Source organism: Phascolarctos cinereus, unplaced genomic scaffold (assembly GCF_003287225.1).
Source record: "Phascolarctos cinereus isolate Bilbo 61053 unplaced genomic scaffold, phaCin_HiC Scaffold_726;HRSCAF=1367, whole genome shotgun sequence".
Taxonomy (NCBI): domain Eukaryota; kingdom Metazoa; phylum Chordata; class Mammalia; order Diprotodontia; family Phascolarctidae; genus Phascolarctos; species Phascolarctos cinereus.
Window position 1 is genome coordinate 426,978,369 of NW_027556098.1, and position 6,548 is coordinate 426,984,916.

The following is a 6,548-nucleotide window of genomic DNA, read 5'->3' on the forward strand; positions in this document are numbered from 1 at the left end:
ATATTCATCTCAATCACGTATCATAACCCGGAGCACACCACGGGATATCTGCCTGCCCCAAATCTCTCTCCACGCCAGTCCTTTCTCCATTCAGGGGCCAAAGTGATTTTCCCATTTTGGCCGGGCCACTTGCTGCGTGCCGAAGGATTTCTGGCAGCCTGAGAAACACGTAGAGGAATTTGTCATTTGTTTGTAGAGGAAATCCTCTCGTGTACCGCAAGTGGCCCTGGCCACAGGTTGTGTGGGCCTGAACTCACCTGCCGGGCTTCCCGTCACCTCCAAAGTGCCCTGGCGTTTGAAGCCCTTCCCAGCCCCACCTGTTTCTGTCTTCCCAGTATGCTCGCATTCTGCTTCCCTTCCCACATTCTCTAACCTGTTAAACGGACCCTCTTGCTGTTTCTCACACAGCTCTCTGTCTCCTGACTCCGTGCCTTTGCACTGGCTATCCCTCACGCCTGGAATGCCCTCCCTCCTCCCCTCCACGTGCTGGCTTCCTTTGGAGATCAGTTCAAATCCCACCTGCGGCCAGGAGCCTTCCCCTCCCCCATCTTCCAGTGCGTTGCCCTTGGATCATCTAGTTTTACCTCTCTGGAGATCACTTGTTGTTTCCCCATTGGACCGTGAGCTCTTTGAGGACAGAGACAGTTTGGGCCTTCCTTTGCCTCCTCAGCCCGTGGCCCAGGTGGCAGGCACAGCCTTGGGCCTGGAGGGAGGAAGATGAGTCCAAACTTGGCCTCAGACCTGTACTGGCTGTGTGACCCTGGGCAAGTCTCCATACCTCTGTCTGCCTCCATTTTCTTATCTGTAAAATGGCCTGTTGTGAGGATCAAAAGAGATGATAATGGTAAACTGCTCAGGTAAGGAATGAGTGTCTCCCACCCCAGAGGAGGTGATTTGCCCATGGTCCTAGAGCCAACGCTGATAGTGACTGTCCTTCCCATCTGTACAATGGATACAGAGCTGTGTAGCCACATCTTGTCCTTGAAGTAGACATGCTCACCCTCCCTTCTCAGTTTCTTCCTGCCAGCCTCTCTCCGTTAACAGGTGCTGTCCTTTCCCCTTCCCTCAGCTCCACAAAGGAGGCTTCCTAGCATTAGAGAAAGCAGGATCGCAGAGGAGACGTGGAAGGGGCTTCCCAGGAGGTCATCTACTCCCACAGGCTCATCTTACAGATAAGGAAACCAAGGCCCCCAAAGATTTGGTGATGTGCTCCAGCTCACCCAAGTTAGGAGGTGACAGCCGTGGGTCCTGTGACTCCAGTGCCCTCCATCTTTACGATGCCCCACGCGGCCTACAAAAGGGGCATTGAGTCCCTTGGGAGCCCCCAGGGTGGCGGGCTCCTCTCCCTGGAGGTCTTTAAGCCTCCCTGGAAGTCCGAGGGGATCCAGGCTGTTACACAGGCTGGACGAAATGAGCTCCTGTATCCGGACTGCGCGAGTGCACTTCTCAAGCAGGGACTGGGGCAGCCTCTTGATCAACGGGCAGGCTGGCCCATCGAGACGCTGGGTAAGTTCTCCTTGTCCAACTCAGTTCCATCAGGGTTACTGAAGCAGAGCCAGGCTCCCTGCTGTAGAGCCCAGGGTGTGGGGGCTCTGGGGATGGTCAAAGAAGCCAATGTGGAGGTCTCCAAACTCAGGCGTTTGGAAGAACGGGCAGCTGGGGCTGGAGGACGCATCATTCCACACAGCTGGATCCCCCAAGCATCAGAACTTTGGCTTCCACAAGAGACTTAGGGGAAGGGGAAGGTTGTCAGCACTCGGGGCTTGGGAAGGAAGGTGCCACTCTGTTCCTAGGTGTCCATATGGCTTTGAATTTCTCTTCAAATTTTAATGATGTCTAGGAGATAGAGTGTCAGGAGTCAGGAAGAACGGGGTTCAAATTCCACCTCAGACAGCAGCTGGCTATGGGTGAACCCTTGGGTAAACCATTAAATTAGTCTCCTCATCTGTAAAATGAGAAAGCACATGTGTGACTGGATGGCGAGGACTCCCAGGTGGGGAGGCTGATGGGATCTCCACCAAGGTCATTGCTGTCTCCAAGGTCATTGCCTTCTGTTCTTGGTGGGGCACAGTGGAAGGGTCTGCCAGCCCCACCAGTGGGCTCTCGTGGGGGAGGAGGAGGCAGGACCCAGGACCCCTTCCCGGCAGGCTGTCCTTGTCCCACTCTGACCAGAAATGCCTCTGACCAGACTCCAAGGGAAGGTCCTTGTTACTCCCTTCCCACCAAACTGTGGCCACACAAAAGACCATTGCAAATAGCACATAATGAGCAAACCCCAAATCTAAATGAGGATCTCCCAGAGAACACGCTTGGCCCTGGATCTGAGGGCTCTGAGGAGCTGTGCAGATGTCCTCACCGCCGTTCTCTCCCCACCACCTGCCTGTCCCCCAAGCCTTTGTGCAGGATTATGCCTGTCGTGCTCCACTGTGAAATGGGGAGAGGAGAGCGTGTGCTTCCCAGATTGTTGTGAGGATCAGAGGAGATCGTTTTGGTGAAGTGCTTGGCAGCGTTCCGGGCACACAGGAAGCACTGACAAACACCAAGGGTCTATGCAAGCTGAAGTCAATCCCTCAGTCAGCCAACAAGCGTTTAGCTGCCTACTGTGTGCCAGTCAGAAGCCATGTCTCCCTCCTGGTCCCCTGCCTCACCCCAGGTGCATCTTGGTGAGAATGGCAGGTTGGCCAAGCTGAACTCTCCTGGCGCAGCCATCAGCTGTTTCAGGGATGTGGCTTGAAAGCTCCGCCACACGGCAGGATGTGTCCTTCTTCTGGCTCCACTTCACACCATGTGCAGGGCTCCGGAAGCCTGGCTGGCCAGACAGAGCCTGGGCTGGAGGGAGGAACGGGCTTCCAAGCCTTCTGCATGCAGCCATCGTGGCCAAACCCAGGCTGAGCGGGGGGGGGGGGGCAAGACTGCCTTCTGATTGGCCTTGGGATTGGGGCAGGACATTCTGGGATCCACGCTGGACTCTGCATCCCCGAAGGGCCTCAGCTGAGGAGCAGGATTAGGGTCAGGGGCAGTGCTAGCCATAAGAATAAAGGCAATCTTTGGTTTCCTTTTATTAATTGGCATCATTTGCAGGGAGGTCAGAGCTGTTCTCCTGGCTAGGAGGGTACTGAGCTGGTTTATACCTGTCCCCTGGGATGTGAACATTCACCTAAGGCCTCAAACATTCTTCACATAAGAAGCAGGATCCCAGTTGTTGCAGATCCCTCCATGACATGTAAACCTCCTCTCTCAATCAGGCCTTTGTGACCCCCTCCAAATGTAGTTTAATCTGCAGCCTCACTTAGTTCACCTACAGAGGCTGTTTAACTAGGTCTGTTTCCTTCGAATATGTTTGAGAGAATGATTCTGTTCAGCTAAACTTGTCCCACTTTTGTGGCATTGAAGAAGTGTGGAATTCCAGACCTCTCTTCTAACTTCTCTGGCCTAAGAGGAATGTACCAGATTGCAGCGTGTAAAAGAACCGGTTCTCTGTCTATCTCATGTAACTTTGTCAATAAGCATGCTTGTTAGAATCAGAATCTGCATTCGGGAGTTATTTTTCTCTACACTGGCCCCCGGCCCCTGGCCCCCAGCCCCCAGCCCCCAGCCTGTGCTGTGGCAGAATCAAGCCTAGGTTTTTCCTTTTCTGATTTCTGCTTTGTGGTAGATTTGTTTCAGCAGCAGCTTACCTACCTACCACGTGAACTCAGAGAAGAGCTAGCTGTCCCGTAACAGATGCACCTGACAGCACAGAGTTAGAAGCCCAAGAATGGCAGGAGCCTTCTCCTCTCTCCTTTCTTCCCCTCCTCCTTCCACTCCCCCTTCTTCCCCTTCTTTCTCCCCTCCCCCTACTCTCTCTCTCTCTCTCTCTCTCTCTCTCTCTCTCTCTCTCTCTCTCTCTCTCACACACACACACACACACACACACAACACTCACACACACCCCAATCCAGCTGCATGATGTATTTTCAAAGTTCTTTGCACACATCACTCCATCTCTGCTTTCACCTTGTCTGGAACACCCTCCCTCCTCGAGTTTGCCTCCTGGCTTCCCTGGTCTGAGTTCAAAACCCCCCTTCTCCTGCAGGAGACCCTTCTATAGCTGCCATCATCTCCCCTTGAAGAAGGCCCACTACCCACTGTTTGTGTTTAGGGTAAGGGACTTGGGAAGACCCCTTCCTCTCATAGATCTTCTTGGACACCTGGGGGAAAGAACATTGGAAGATCAATCGATCGATCCACATTTATTAAGTGCCTACTATGTGCCAGGGGTCCAAGAACCAACACCCTCTTGGGTCCCCATAGCTTGCCACCGGTGCAGCCCTGCCTCACCTCCGAAGGAAAACTCTGGACAGGCATGTTCAGACCACCATGGAGGGAGGGGAAGAAAAGAAGTGAAGCAAATCCTTCAAAGGTGGACAAGCATCTCCCCGGGGGAGGCTGGGAGGTCAGTGTGCAGACGGGCCAGCTCCTCCCCTAATACAGAGAGGCCCCTCCCCCCCTCCCCCCCCCCCCGCAATACCAGGCAGGGCAAAGGGTCCCTGAGGGTAGGAGAGGGGGGTCTCAGTGGATACGGGAGGGGGGCGGAGTGTAAGGGATGTAACTCTCCCCCACCTTTACACCATATAGTCTGTATAAAATAAATTCAATTTTAAAAGAAAGCCCAGGTCCCTACGTCCCCAGCCCCTACCCCCTTTCTGCCAATCTTTCTCGGTGGGGTCTGTCCCTGGGCTTTAATCAGAGTCCCTAAGCTTCTCTTTGCATATTTATTGCATTCTTCACCCACATCCTTGGCTTGGTCTCTGACCCTCTCCTCTTCCTGCCTCACAAACCCTTTGGAAGTGGGGGGCGGAGTGAGGAGGGGAAGCGCGCTCAGCTGCAGAGTAACCAGAGAGGGGGGTGGTGAAGGCCGGGGGTCTGTGTCACATCAGCCTGCAGGACTCGGGGACGAGGGCGGATGTCTGGAAGGGGCGCTGGACGAGGTCTGCTCGGCAGAAGAAGGCGGAGGTTGGGGGGTCTGGGCGCTCCCAGTAATGATCAGAGCCGGGCTGTCCCGCAAGGGAGTGAGCTCCCCTTCACTGGCAGCATGCAAGCGAATGCTTGAGGTCCCCGAGCACGAAGTCCAAGTGTTGTTGGCAGGGGTTTTGTTCTGAAAATGATTCTGAGTCCAGCCTCTTTGTTTACGTGGGGGGAAATGAGAGCCACGGAACGGGAGCGACCGGGAGAATTCGAACCCACTGAGGGAGGGCGGTACGGGGGGGACGCGGGGCAAGCAGCGGCACTCCATCCAGCCCGGCTCTGGGGAGACCCGGGAGCGCTTACCGCGGACGCCAAAAGGTCCGGTGGGCTCCAGAGTCGGCTTCTCACCCCAAGTCACGTCAGGGAGCAGCCACTGACGCACAGGCAGAAGACAGCCCGCGTCTAACCCGGGAGCTTCTGGGGCTCCTGGTGTGGGGGAATCTGTGACTGGGTCAGGAATCCATGGGGGTTTGCCTTTCCTTGTGTCCCCAGCACTCAATGCAGTGCCTGGCGCACAGTCGGCGCTTAATAAATGCTCGTTGACTTGCCTGAGAAGCCTCGAGGCTATGGTTGGAGGAGGGAGCCACTTGCCAGCCTCCCATTAGCTCCAGCTCTCAGCCTGGGGCTTTCTTGGCTTCACTTCGCGTCTCCTGAAAGCCAAACTCCTTACCAGCGGCTGTCTCGGCTTGTCTCCTCTCTTATTTCATTCTCGCCTCTCCTCCCGGTGTCATCTGGCTTCTTTCTGTAGCTTTTTCTCCACCCCCATCCTTGACATGGTCAGAACACTCTCCCTGCCACCTGCTTATAACACTGCTCTGTCCCCGTCCTTATGATACCTCTCTGACCAGCTCTTCTCAGGCATCTCTGCAAGATCAGGACAGCGCAGATTTCCAGTTGACACCTTCAATGCCAATTTGTCCACCTCATGGCTCTGCCCGCTGGGGGACCAAGTGGCACAAATCTGATGCAGCCTCCAAGGGCCTTCAGAAGCTAGAGCTCAGCACATCTTCATATGACATGGACCCAAGGGCCTGCCCTGCCCTGGGCACTCTCTAGCTTCTCAGTGTAATGCATGGTGCCCAGAACTGACCACAAATTCCAGATGGTCTGACAGGCCAGAGGGCAGGGGGCCAATCCCATCTTCCTAGGAACTCTGCCTTCTTGAAAACAACCTAAGATCTCCCTGGCATTCGGAGCAGCCACACTCCTATAGAGTGTGCAGTCCACTCATACCCTGTGTGTAAACTCTGAAGGACTTATGATTAAAAATGCTGCCCACCCCCAGAGGAAGAACTGATGGCTACTGAATACAGATTGAAGCGGACTTTCCAAGCTTTCTTTATTTTTCTTGAGGTTTTTTTTGTCTATGCTTTCTTTCACACCATGACTAATATGGAAATGTTCTGCATGACTGCACATGTATAACCTATATCAAACTGTTGCCCTCTCAATGTGAGGGGTGGGGAGGGAGGAAGGGAGAGAAAGCTTAAAAAGGAATGTTAAAAAGTGTCTTTACGTGTAACTGAGGAAAAATAAAATAC